General features: G+C 40.0%; 1 protein-coding gene across 5 annotated transcripts in view; it reads right to left on the bottom strand.

Annotated features, from left to right (window-relative positions):
• toy (paired box 6 protein twin of eyeless) overlaps positions 1 to 12904 on the bottom strand; it is a 463084-nt gene extending 450180 nt beyond the window's left edge. For all 5 annotated transcript variants that reach the window (XM_076200796.1, XM_076200800.1, XM_076200799.1 and 2 more), the window contains exon 1: positions 12784 to 12904. The gene's annotated coding sequence lies outside the window, so the exon portion shown is untranslated. The remainder of the gene's footprint in view (positions 1 to 12783) is intronic.
• Positions 12905 to 15000: the final 2096 nt, after the last annotated feature.

The raw sequence follows: 15000 nt of genomic DNA, 5'->3' as shown, positions 1-15000 counted from the left end.
GATATAGACAGATAGATAAACACAGATAGACAGATAGACAGATAAAGATAGATACGGATAGACACGGATAGACAGACAGATAGATAAATATAGATAGACAGACATAAAGATAGACAGACAGATATAGATAGATAGACGGACAGATATAGATAGACAGACAGATAGACAGGCAGAGACAGACAGACAGACAGTCAAATAGAGAGACAGAGACAGACAGTTAGGCAGACGTAGACAGACAGACATACAGACAGACATATAGACAGAGTGAGAGACAGATAGACATATAGACAAACATACAGATAGACAGAGACAGACACAGACAGATAGATAAACAGATAGACAGATGGATAGATAGATAGACAGACAAGCAGACAGGCAGCCAAAAGGAAAAGAGAAGTAGAAAGGTGACAGATGAAGATATCTGAGACAGACACTACAATCATGACAGCGGGGGGGTGGGGGTAATTTCAGTATCGAGGTGGATGTAGTGCTCGATATGTAAGTTCAGAACATTATGTGTGTGTGTGTGTGTGTGTGTGTGTGTGTGTGTGTGTGTGTGTGTGTGTGTGTGTGTGTGTGTGTGTGTGTGTGTGTGTGTGTGTGTGTGTGTGTGTGTGTGTGTGTGTGTGTGTGTGTGTGTGTGTGTGTGTGTGTGTGTGTTTCCATTTCTTCCCGTCACCATCCTTTATTTCTTATTCCCCTAATCATTATCACTTTCTTCTCTTCTCTTCCCATGTGCATCAATGTCTTGTTTCGTTACAACCTTTTGTATTTATATCATCAGTACATCTGTCTTTTCACTTAGTCTCCCGTTTTCTCTTGCTTTCTCCAATACTCTTTCTTCTCTTGCCACCCAGTCGACGGTTCTCCAGGGAACTGTCTCTGTTCGTCCCTACTTCAGGCAAAGGATTATCTACTTACATAAGCTGTGCGTCATCTACCTGCTTGTCATCTCTCTGTTCCCACTCTTCTTCCTCCTCCTCCTCCTCCTCCTCCTCCTCTTCCTCCTCCTCCTCCTCCTCCTCCTCCTCCTCCTCCTCCTCCTCCTCCTCCTCCTCCTCCTCCTCCTCCTCCTCCTCCTCCTCCTCCTCCTCCTCCTCCTCCTCCTCCTCCTCCTCCTCCTCCTCCTCCTCCTCCTCCTCCTCCTCCTCCTCCTCCTTTTCTTTTGCCCTCCTGTTCCTTTACTCCCTCCAACTCCTCTTGAAGGACTCCACTTGTACCACGTGCATTTGGCCAGGTCCATTGCAATTGGCGAGCCGAACCAATCCGGCGGGCTCACTACATATTATTTTTGTGTCCGCAGCTGGAAGTGCCAGCAGTATTGTCTGCAGAGCCGCTCCAGTCTCTTTCGCCGAAAGAGAATACTTTTCCCTCGACCTGAAACTTCGCCCCCCTCCTTCCCTCCTCACCACCGAATACTTTAGCCACTAAGGATAATGACTCCGTGTTTCCACTCACGGTTGTAGTCGAGTCCACTGTACCCAAGCCCATGAGCATCCAGTCCACATCATCTGAGGTTTAAGCCAAGGCCAAGTAACACCATCCGAGTTCAAATTCAGGTTACCCGAGTCCGAATAATCCGAGAACGAGTACGACTCCGAATCCTACTCTAGAATCTGTCTCCGAGGCAGCAGCTCCATGTCACACGGATTTCCACGCTAATCAGTGAATTCATCACTAATTCTGCTAATCATTCAGTCAGTTCATCAATGAATCAAACGAGCAATCGAAAGGCCATTAATGTAAAGAAACTTGACACAAATAGTTTCGGGGTTGTTGGCTTGCCAAGTTTGCATCTTGCGCTCTGCTTCCTTTTCTTTTTCATTTCTTTCCTGATTATGGCATACAAAATGGCTATTTCGTAGCGCTGCCGACTGAAGACGTTTACTTTCGGCACAGCGAGATTGAATGTTGAATTCGCACATAACACAATAGAAATCACATTGCAACAGGCCGTACACTATCTTATTGCGTAGTACATAATTATGTGCAGTAGTGTTGTAAAATATGCCCAATTTCTATTCTTAAGTAAAGATTACTATAGTGTAATTTTTTTATTCAAAGTCCAGTACCCAAAGTTCACTGAGGAAATAAGATATATTTTACATTTTGGTTTTATAGTTGTTGTTTTTTTCCTAAACGTTCCATACTCCAAGTACAAGTAACCAAAATCCGCTGTATTTGAGTGAGAGTAAAAAAGTACCTCGGTCATATGTTAAAGTAGTGGAAATAAAAAGTAATTTACATCTTTATTTTTTCAAGTTAGGTTAAGTTCATTATGCTACGTTAGGCTAGATAGGTTAGGTTAGGTTAACGGTTTCTTACAATTATCTTCAACTTTACATTTTCTATGCCCCTCTGGCTTCCTCCTCTCTTTCTTTGTTTTTCTTCATTTGCACATTCTTTCTATATTTTTCTTAGTCTATCCTAACTTGTCCTCCATGAGATCATTCCCATTATTTCTCAATGACTTCTTCTGTAATATTTCCTCTTAACAACGCTCATTTTCCTATTTCACTCTTTATTTTGCTTCGATTTCCTTTTCATTCATCCTTTTCAACTCTCCTTCTTTCATTATGTATATATGTGTATTTATATGGGGGACGGAGAGGGGGGGTCGCCAATTTAATGAAGCGGCCTTGCTGTGGATGTGCTGTGTCCTGCGACACTGCTTCTGACCCAGGGCTGTGGACAGGGTGCAGGGATGACCCGTCATCTAGGAGGTGCTAAGATGGGAGGGAGGGTGGAGGGGTGTGGAGTGTTTTCGGGGATGAAATGGGTGGGAATGTTTTTGTGCCTTGTCCTTTTTGGCTACCCCCCTGGTAAGGGGGAAAGAAGCCTTGGTATATGTATGTATGTATATATATATATATATATATATATATATATATATATATATATATATATATATGTATATATATATTATATATATATATACAAATATATATATATATACACGCAATGCAGCAAGACATAGTACATCCACAGTAAGACCGCTTCACTTAATCGGCGATCCCAATCTCCGTCCCTTCAAGCAGAAAAAGAGAAGACGGGGAGAAATCCCTTCGGGGGGCTGCGTCAAAATATCATTCACACATAAGCACCTCCAACCCTTCCATCCCTCATCACTCACTCCCTTGTATAACGGTATCAACCATACACAGTCATTTTTCACTCATCCCTATCTCCTGACTTCTCCCTTCCTTGCTCAACAGACATTCCCCTCTTGCTCAATGCCCCCTTCACCCTATCCGTTTCATCTCATCGTCGGTCGTTCCATCAAGTTCACTATCTCCACCTCTACCTTCCACACTATCTCCACCTCTACCTTCCAACACTAGGTTTACAATTCTTTTTATTATTTCTTTCAGGACCTTTTCATCTTTTTTTTTCTTCTTCTTTTTTAACCTTTACTACCAGAACACAATGTCTTCAGCTTATAAAAAAGATGAAAACGTCCTGAAAGAAATAATAAAAAAGAATTGTAAACCTACAAAAGGAGATAAGCTTAATTTGATAATTTATTACAGGAACCCCAGAACATCATCTCTAATCATGAAGAATAATTTGGCAGCACAAAAGGATAAATTATAACAGAGCAATGTTGTGTACAAATATACTTGTAATTTTAACAAAGACGGTGCGCTTTGTACAGACGAGTATATCGGGTACACAACACAAACACTTTCACAAAGACTCACGTACCACATGCAGAACGGGGCAATAAAATCACACATAGAGGAAATCCCACAAGAGCAACATATCAAGAGAACACCTAAACAAGAACACAATGATAATCGCCAGGAATGGTAATATAACAAAACTAAAATGCATGGAGGCAGTGATGATAAGAAACTATATGCCACTTATTAACATACAACAAAATATGTGCGGGACCCTAGAGTTGTATGGGTCAAATATGTGCGGGACCCTAGAGTTGTATGGGTCACGAGTAGCGGGCTGGAAAGGATGAACTGTCAAGTCCTAGATCTCTCCTAATGTACCTATCTTTGTAATATATATGTATGTATTTATCTCTGAATAAATTACCAGAAGATGCCTAATGCATATGCGAAACGTCATAAAATGTTAGTTTTCCAACCCAATCATGGACTCGTTTGGAAGTATTGTATACCTTCTCCCTCCTTTAGAGAGAAAAGTAATTAGAAGAGTAGAAAGTCTCAATAAGAAGATAACTAACGGCCAGTTTGCTGTGTTATTTAATACCTTTTTCCCACTTCGGCCTACCCTCTCCAGCTTTCTTCCTTTCACTCTGAAGTTCCTCCATGCTACCTTGCCCCTACTTTTTATCATGATTTATTCTTTTAATGCTATTTGTTACTATTTATTTTCAACACTATTATTATTATCATTGTTATTATAACTATTATTTATTATTTCTATCATTATATTTATAATTGTATCATTACATTTTATTTTTATTATTACCATCTTTATTATTATTACTTTCATTATCTTTATTATTATTATCTTTATTATTATTATTGTTATTATTATTATTACTATTTAAATATTTAATTAATTTTTCGTTTTTATTATCATTGTTTTCATCATTGTCATAATTACTATTAATAATTTTTATTTCTTGGTTATTAGTATTATCATTTTTATTTTTATTATTGTTTTTATTATTATTACTTTTATTTTATTGTTATTATTTCCTGTATTGCTACTATCATTTTTGTTATTATTGTTAATATTATTAATTAAATATTTACCTTCATCGTTATCATTACTATTGTTGCATTTTCTATTAATAATTTCTTTGGTATTAGTGTTATCATATTTAATTGTAAAAATGTCTTCATTGTTACATGAGCCACAATGTGATGTTCACATTCGCCACCAACTATGGCAACTCGGAGAGGTGGTGAGGTCCACCCCATGTATTTAATGCCCGCAGCCCGTTTGTACACATATTCCTTTGAAAAAGCATACCTGCGAAACTAGTCAGGAATAAACTCAAGACTAAGACTCCTGTGTTTCCTATTCCGCTTACATCATATATATATATATACAATATGCATATGCCTACGCGCACACACACACACTTTATACACTTTATGTATATATTGCTGTGGTCTACTTTTTCATATTTTTCCTGTTCAACGTTCAATGTCATTCTACGACCTCTCACTCTCCATTTTCCACTTTATTCCCCACCTCTTTCAAGCTTTCCTCCCCTTCTCACCTCACCTCTTTTTTTTAATCCTCTCCCCCTTCTTCCTCCCCCTCTCCGAAGAGAGCCAAGGCCCTCTTCCCATCCCCCCCCCCTGCCTCCACACCTGTGCCACCTCAAAAGGATGGAAGACAAACGTCTGAGCTAAAATTGGTGGACAAACAGTAAAATCCGCTTCTGTTTTGACTGCTGGAGCGGTACCGTGTGTTGCAAGAAGGGGGAAGAAGAAGAAGAAGAAATGAAGAAAAAAAGGTGAGGAAGAAGAAAATGAAGATGAAGAAGTAGAAGACGAAGTAGAAAAAGATAAAGAAGATAAAGAAAAAAGAACAAGAGAATAAGAAGAAGAAAATGGTAGGTTTAAATAGGGTGAAGAAGGTGCAGAGATGAAAAGTAATTAAAGGAACGAGAGAGGAGGTGGAGGAGGAGGTGGAGGGGAATGCGAAGGAGGAGAAGGAGGAATAATTTAAGGAGTCAAGTGAAGAGGATGAATATGAGGAGATTAGGAGTGGAAGAAAAAACAAATCACTGGAAAAAAGTTGGTAAAGATGAGAGAAAATGAAGACGACCTTCGGTATGGGTACCTACGGGAGGATTTGAGTTTTATTTTGGGAAAAGACTTGGACGAAGACTCTCTTTTCAATTTCATTGAAGATGTTGGTTTCTCTAACGACGAGTAAATTAAGAAGGGAAAGAAAATGAAGACTGAAACAACGAAAACGAAACACGTGCGAGGGTGGAGGAAAAGAAAATTGGGTAATAGCGTAATATTTGGAGAATATTGCAAACAGGATATAAGAAACAAGATGGAAGAGAAGTTAAAGAAAGGAAACGTGACAGATAAATAAAGCTACGAGGGAGAGATATTTTGGGGGTGAATGAGAACAATGAGAAGTGAAGAAAGCTTGTGGATTTGAAAATACCTGATAAAATTAAGAAAAAAAAAATGGAAGAAAGGGACTGAGAAGTGTAGCTGGGGCAGAACACTGTGGGGGTGGTAAAGCATTCTTAGCAACAATAATAATAAAAAGAAAGAAAAGGAAAATGGAAGAAAAGGATCTCCTTTTCAAGCACTCAAAGTTTTAGAAAGGTTATTCATATAGTGTCTATAATCATGGTAAAACCATAGTTGGCAACACTCAGGTGTGACGGCTGCTTCCTTCCATTCCTTCTGTGCCAGCTATCTCCAGTTACTGACTCCCACTTTTTTACCTGAAAATTTGTTTTTTTGTTTTTTCGGTTTATGTAGCCTGTGGTTTTTCATAAGGGAGCGACTTCAGAACTTCCAGATCAAGTGATCGAAATTTCTTTTCTTACGTATTCCATGCTTTATGTACTGCTGTTCTTTGGCCTCCTTGAGATCACTTTAGCACTAAATAGAATCGCTTTGTGTCCATTATGTCCTACTAGTTTTCCATCCGTTGCCCCAAATATGAACCTCTGACCCACTCGGAGCACAAGTCGAGAGCCACTGGCCCATAAAGAGGAGAGCAGCAAAGTTGAAATGAATCTTCAGAGGAAATACATCAGAACTAAAGGAGGACGGAAAAGAGAAAGGGAGGGGTGAGTGACAAACTTCAGGAAGTGGAGTGGAAGCAACTCGCGGGAAAGATAAGACAATATTGCAAGGAGAGGAGAAATCCTTCGAGAAAGGAGTGGAAAGAAAAAAAAAGAGAAATCGGATAACTTCTCGTTAAGGAATGTTGTAATGTTGGAGTGAATATCGGAGGGAATTAGATCCATTAATTCGGAGCCAACGAAACTCGAGTGGAGCAGACGCAAAGAGAGTGCTGAGAAAAATGGTGTACAGGAGAAGAGTTGAAAGGGAAGGAGTGGATGAGGAGTTGCTAAGAACAAGAGGTATTTCGTTGGAGAAAGGAGAATCTGCGTATCAGGAGGAAATTGTAAGTGACGAAAGGAAGGTCGACATTCTTTCAAAGGGAAGGAAAGAACCTTTAGAAAGGAAGAAAAGAATTATCGGGAAGGAAAGAAAGTATTTAGAAAGGAAGAAAAAATATTTGGAAAAGAAACTAATTCTATCTGTCTATTTTCCTATTTGTTTATTTTCTATTGAAAAGAATTTAAAAAGGAAGAAAATAATTTTAGAATAAAAAAAATGGAAAGAAAAAAGATGGAAAAGACGGAATTTTTTTTTGGAAAGGAAAGAATATTTTAAACGGAGGGAAAGGAATTGTTCTAATAAAACGAGGAAAAAACCAGTAAAACCTTTAATGTAAAAAACCTACTTGTTCTTCCTTTCCACGAGAATTTCGTCAAACTATCTCATATTCTTAAGTCTTTCAATATTCAAGTAGCATTTAAGAAAACTCCAATACAGTTAGAAGCCTTTTAATTAAAAACTCTCCTGATAAGGAAAGAAGGATGTATCTATTCAGTTTCATGTAAAAACTGTGACAAATAAGTCAGACTGGAAAAGAATTAAAAGTAAGGTTAAAACAACATCACTATAGCGTCAGGAGTGGTCAAATGTCCAACACATTTGTTCATTTAAGGGATTTTAATAATTTCATTGATTGGGAGAGTGCCAAAGAAACTATTAGAAATAAGTCATGTTTGACTAGAAATGTAATAGAATCCAATCTGATTAAAGGTACATTTGTCAACAACTTAATTCAAGGAATGTACAAACTTGATAATATTCATAATATTCTTGTTAAAAAGTGGTGGCCCAAACGTCCGGTGCCGCGAACGGTATAGGTTACCCCATGAGAGACTCCCTGACAAACTTTTCCTGTTCCCATCTATGGCGTCCCACTTTGTATATATATACTCATGTTTGTATCATCATTGTATGTACCCTGGAGAAGTCTAAATAAACGAAAGCGCTCGGTCATCATTTTATTATATTCCTTGGTGGTTTTTCTGCACGCACGCACACACGCACACACACACACACACACACACACACACACACACACACACACACACACACACACACACACACACACACATATATATATATATATATATATATATATATATATATATATATATATATATATATATATATATTGATGACTGCCGTTTGGCCAGACGTACCCGTAAAGAGAAAAAGAGAGAAAAATAGAGAGAGACAGAGAGAGATAGAGAGAGAGAACTTGATAAGTTGGACCGGGGGGGGGGGGCACGAGGTGGATGGCATTGAGTCCTTGTCTGGCAGATTTCACCTGAGAGAGTGATGAGCTTGTGATGGTTTAGTGGTGCGTGTGAAGGACGGGTGGTGGTGAGAGGGAAGGTAGAGGCAGAAGGATAATACATGGGTGGTGGTGGTGGTGGTGGTGGTGGTGGTGGTGGTGGTGGTGGTGGTGGTGGTGGTGGTGGTGGTGGTGGTGGTGGTGGTGGTGGTGGTGGAGGTGGAGGAGGAGGAGGAGGAGAGGAGGAGGAGGAGGAGGAGGAGGAGGAGGAGGAGGAGGAGGAGGAGGAGGAGGAGGAGGAGGAGGGGAGACAGATCGGGAGCAGTAGACTGACATGAAAGTTTGGAGGAGGCAAGAATCTTGGTGATGAAATTAAGCCCAGTTATGGTCACTTCGAGGTTGTGTTGTATATTTCCGGCGTTAACTAGCGCTTCTATCCTGGGGACAACGTCGCTCCCCGAAGTGGTGGAGTGACAGAGGTGACGGTAAAGGACAGAGATAAGGTGGATTCAGAAAGGAGAGACACCAGAAGATAAAAGTGTTCATAATTCTTTTTGTCATGGAGTTGACGGTAGCCCCGGCACGCGCGGCACCGATGGGAAGGGTGGCACTGATGATGATAAGATTTTGACACTGGAACTACAGAGGCTCATAAATGCGACAGAAAAAATAGTGAAATATCAATTATACGGGCAGTACACAAGGAAGGTACAACGCTCGTGAGGTCCTGTCTCACATTCGTGGGTGCGCGAGCGTTTTTGTGTATACAATTAAGTAGGTATAATGTAGAGTATAAGATTACCTTGATGATATATCAGTTACACTATTTTATTATGCCAGTGACGGGCACTAAGCTTTCCATTTTCAAAACCCCTCAACCTCTTTATCTCCTCCATCAGGAGTTGCCAAACCCTCAGGGATGACGCTTTCTCCCAACTGGACTCAAGATTCTCTCTCTCTCTCTCTCTCTCTCTCTCTCTCTCTCTCTCTCTCTCTCTCTCTTTCTCTCTTTCAACTTCAAGAGTATTTCTTACACTTATTCACACACGAGAGAGCTGACAACTGGCGACTGCCCCCTTTTCCTACTATCTGCTGGTGACAAAGAACTAGTCCCTCACACCAGTACAACACGGACACCAGTTCAAAGTCTCTTGCCAGAGAGATCATCTGTGGGGGAAGGCCCGAGGACCGTTGCCAGCCACTGAGTGGCCACAGGTTTTAAGAGGCAACAACTATCATTATTATTACTAGTACCGTGCACAAGTAAACCTGGACCAACAATTTCGAAGACAACAACATTTTGGATACGAGATAACGACAAATATGAAGCTACGGATTACAAAACATTTCATATATACGTATATCACGATATGACACTTTCTTTATGGTGTAAGTACGTCCCAATGACTGTATGTAGATATACATATCTGTTTGGTGATACATTGCGCCATGCAGATTGAAGACCTACAAAAATGCAGTGTCATAGAAATATTTTGGAACGATGGTACATTGGTACAAAGCCTTCCACTGACATGCAACCTCTTTATTTATCTTTATTGAGTTATCTATTAACTTGTTTATTTTCATCTATCTACTTATTTATCTACTTATTGATTGACTGATTTTTCTATATATTTACTTGATTATTCATGTATTTGTTTGCTAATGCTTTTGTTTATTTGTTCATTCTTTCACTTATTTACTTATTTAACCATTTAATTATCGGTTTACTTATTTAACCCTTTAGTTATCTATCTACCTATTCATTTCTGTAATCATCTATCTAATTAGCTAACTATTCATTTATCTATTTTTATTTACCTATTTCTATCTATCATCCTTCCTTTTCTTCTACTTCCTACTTCTTCCTCCTGCACCCAACCCCCTCTCCTCCAACTCCCTTTCTTCTCCTCGTCTCTCTTTTACTCTTCAGCCTGCTCGTCTCTTCTTGTGTCGCTCTCTTTCGGTCTTCCTCCCATCTTCTTTTTTTTCTCTCTAATCTCCTCCTCGGACAAACAGCCTGGCCATTCTTCATTTCACATCCGTCGCTCTCCAAGTTGTCTCTATTTCATTTCTAACGCGTCAACCTGTTTGGATTGATCTTGAATGCTGCTGCCCGCCGCCCCTCCCCGCCTCGGCCCCATTCTTTCTTTTGTTGCGCCTGACAGTTCCTCGTCAGCCACTCATGATCCGTTTCATCCTCCAAGTAGATTATGGGTTCTTCTTTCACCCTCACAGGACTCCTCTTTTCCTTCTCCTCTTTTCCTTCTACCATATGTTTCCTTCCCCTCTTTTCCTTCTCTTTTCCCTCTCCCCTCCTTTCTTTTCCTCATTCTCACAGTGTCCTCTTTATTAGCGTATTCTACTTCGTTCTCTACTACTCTGCTCTTTTCTCACCTCTACCTTCAATCCTACGTAATCTCTCAAGCTTGGTGTCGTCCTCTCCTGCATCTTTTATCTTACCCATCTTTTCTCTCTTGCTCTTCCTCCTTTCCACTCTTCTACTTTATTCTCCAACGTTCTCAGTTTCTTTCATCTGAAGCCCCCACCTCACACCACCACCCTACACCCTTTCCACAGCGCGCTTTCCTCCTACTCCTCCTCCTACTCCTCCTCCTCCTCCTCCTCCTCCTCCTCCTCCTCCCCCCGCTCCTCCGCCCACCACTCTTCTGCTTATTGGCACACTTCCGGCCAAAGATCTCCCTGTGTCCTTTTATAGCGAGACCAGACCTTGTGCATTCGTCCATTCTCCCTCCTCCTTCTCCTCTTCCTGCTCCTCCACCTCGTCTTTCTCCTCCTCCTCCTATTATTCCTCCTCCTCCTCCTCTCCCTGCTCCTCCACCTCATCTTCCTCCTGCTTCTGCTACTCTTCCTCATCCTCCTCTTCCTTCTTTCTTTTCTTTTCCATTCTTCTCATCCTTATACTATCTGGTACCCTATCCTATTGCTACTTTTTTCTTCTCTCTTTCATTTATTCTTTAATGTTCATTTTTACTCCCTTTTGGTTCTGTATTTCCCTATCATTCCAAATTTTCACCGATTGATATTTATGTAGAAATATCTTCTATTATCTATAGGTAATTTGCTTCAACACATCCTTCATGGCATTCCCTCGTAGAGCAATTGCCTCGTAGTATCAATTCCTCAGTTCCCTCACGCTCTTGTTTCACATGGCTATTGGGATGTAATTGGCAGTTGCCGACAATTTTATCAAAAGAGTACGAAGCTTTCATTGATCCGTTTCGTTCGTAACAGCTTTATCAAGTATCATGTACTTAGTAATAACGTAACAATCGAAACACCGTACCAACAAAGGCTCCGTCCTCACGTGGTGTTTCTTTCGATAGGCTATTTAGCTCGCCGTGCCCAGGCCAGGCCGCCTCTCACACGGCTCCCATCAGACCATGCGGTTCCTATCACCTTCCGCTCTCATCACCACTCTGTTCATGAGCAAGACTCTTCTTCTCCTCCTAAAACACAACTCCCTTCCTCCTCCTCCTCCTCTTCTTTTTTTCCTCTCCTTCCTCTTTCAACTCAACAACCCTCCCTCCCTCCCTCATCCTTTTCCCTTCCCCCTACTCCTCCCCGGCCCCCTCCACCCTTGGCCGCCCCACCACCGCCCCACCTGATATTGGCGTAATTCCGGCCAAAGACATGTTCCTTTTATGTTGGGTGCAGGTATCTTGCATCGGGACCTCGTCTCCCATTGAGGACCCTGTCTTTGAGCAGACCGCGCCAAGAGCCTTCCTGAAGAATATGAGGTATTCTCCGGACAGGGAAAATGGTCTTTCTGGCCGGGGGCTCCAAGGACTAAAGTGCCTGGCCGGCCGCGGGGGCGGAATCATGCTGTCTTGGCTTGGAGGGGCCTGGGTATATTTACATGTACAAGACAAAGAGGAACAGAACGGGAGGAGGCTAATCCGACTCCCGGTTACAACACTGAGTCCCGAAAGAACGGAACACCTGAACACGGGATGACCACCTGAGGACCTTTCTTGTCCAAGAAAGGATCCAAACAACAGGCTTGATCCCGTGACGGGTGTAGAGGCTCTCGGTCATGTGCTAGTAAGAAATAGAGAACTCATAACAAGCTCATCTCATTCGAGTCATGAAGAAAACATGTCTTAGGGAATCCCTAGTTGAGACAAATAATAATCCTTGATGTATTTATACACATGTAGTTCTTCGTTATATGAATAGTCTCATAGATGTCTGTTCAATTCAACCTTATATATTTCTAAAGATTAAATATCATATTACTGTCCACTAGAATGCAAGTCTGGCAAAATAGAAAACAAAAATCACCATGAAAAAGAAAATTAGAACCGTGGAAAAAATCGACTAGTAAAGACGATACTATTTACACATGAATTACGAATAAATGCTCGGTCGATATGGGTAAACTACGAAATTTGTTTAAAGCATACTTACGTTTATGTTTCTTCATATGAAAACTTGACCCTGCGATGAACTACATCTTAGGTTGAAATCGGAGACGAGGTTTTCTTGTATCAGGAGGGCACAGAAGGGAACGTTCCAGCCCCGTGGCCGCCATCTGCAAAATAAACAAATGAATCAGTAAATAACAAATGGATAAATGAATTAAAGAAATATATAAGTAAATAAATGAATAAACAAGTAAAATAGATGAATAAACAGATAAATAGATGATTAAATGAACAAATAGAAATACAAATATGAGTGAATTAATAAATAAAAAGAAGAAATGTCAAGTTACACGGTAATTTCGATGTCACGATTTAACCTTGCAGTAGTTCGAGACAACTTCGGCAGGAGCCACCTCGTCAGTGATGAATAGAACGAACTTCCAGTCAAAACTGGTGAATGGTGCAATGCAGCTCGAAATGTCAAAATGGACTTCAATCAGCACTTAAGCTTTTTTGTTTTCATCCGACTTCGGTGTGTGCTCTTGGCCTCATTCATTACTGGAACTCACTCAACTTCGTCATTTGATGATCTAGAAATCGGTAAGACAAGCTGAAGGAATCCAACACGTGGGCAGCATGAAGCACATTAAAACAGATTTTACATGTTCAGTGAAAAAGAAAATATGGTCCAAATTTATGTATTATTTTATCTATTTATTATTATCATTAGTATTTTTTAATTAAATAAGACTTTTTCCCTAACCAGAGAGAAAACGATGAAAGTTTTTGATTTCTGCTCTGCCTCCTTCCTACTGCCCTCCTTAGATGTCTCTTCTACCTAGTCTTCGGCATCCCTCTTAGAAGCGCCAGCTGCTACTGGTAAAATACTAATCAGCAAAACTGGGGAATTTCCTCTACCAAGAGGCATATACTTCGGAAGTAATTGCAAAAGCGACTTACTCGAAATTTCCCTAAGAATACTGTAAAGCGACTCGTACTGGAAAGGACCGCATGGAGGACAAGCGTCCTGACTCGCGGGTTCACTTGAATCACGTTGCTCCATAACTCTCTGAACATTAACCAGAGGTTAATACTGGTTATAAAAAAAAACTAAGTACAAAATCTAAAGGAGAGAAACTATCAATACGATAAAAAAGAAGACGAATTATAAACAAAGAAGAGATTAGTAACCGGGAATTTGAGGGTAGTGCTATTTATGTTGTGGACTATAGTTTACCAACGATTCCATCCTAACCAGAGGATATTTAGCCAATGAAGATACTTAGATTATAAGAGCTCTCGATTTTTTTTTACGTTATTGAATAATCTGAGACCTACAGTATATAGTTAAAAATACTTCATTAAGACCAACACGTCTCGATCTGTAATAAAGAACTGAAGAAGAAAATGAAAAACGGGACGCTGGCGAAAGACCACCTGTCCACACCCCCACCCTCCCCCGATCCCGCACATGCACAATGGCATCGCCATCAGGAGATCTGCCCAAGGAAGCTAAACAAAGGCAGGTACCACATCATGACAAAGAGCACAAAGAACCCAATAGCAAATAGAATGACCAAATAAGATCGACAATAGAGAAATAGAAAAAGAAAACTAAAAATACGCTACTAATTGACTATAGGCACCAAGAGAGGACAGAGGATCACAAGGGAGCACCTTTTGGTATATAATATATAAAGTAAAGAATAAAATAGATATGTAAAAAAGCAAACAAATAGCTACTTAAATAAACAGATTGATAAAAAAACGCTCAAGAAAACACGAGAACCACTGAAAATCCATGTGAACAAGTTGTATAGACACGGTAAAGGAAACATGGACTGGAGGTGAAGCTTTATTCCTGACGTTTCGTCTAACGACTTTCTCAAAGGAATAAAGCTTCACCTCCAGTCCATGTTTCCTTTACCGTGTCTATACGAGAACCACTGTTACGACAACGACATGAGAGATTCAAAGATTAAAACAGGTCTCACATTTCCACAAAACTACAACATAGGGCAAATTGATAATCTCTATGTATAGTATCATGCGTAGGGGACATAGTGGAAACACTACAAAAATAGTGAAACTAGGCGATATAATATATATATATATATATATACATATATACATATATATATATATATATATATATATGTATATATACATATACATATATATATATATATATATATATATATGTATATATATACATATATATATATATACATACATATATACAAATACGTACATACATACA

This window comes from Oratosquilla oratoria, chromosome 17, assembly GCF_046742065.1.
Source record: "Oratosquilla oratoria isolate Oo_2021 chromosome 17, ASM4674206v1, whole genome shotgun sequence".
Taxonomy (NCBI): Eukaryota; Metazoa; Arthropoda; class Malacostraca; order Stomatopoda; family Squillidae; genus Oratosquilla; species Oratosquilla oratoria.
This window is presented reverse-complemented; position numbering and strand designations above follow the sequence as displayed.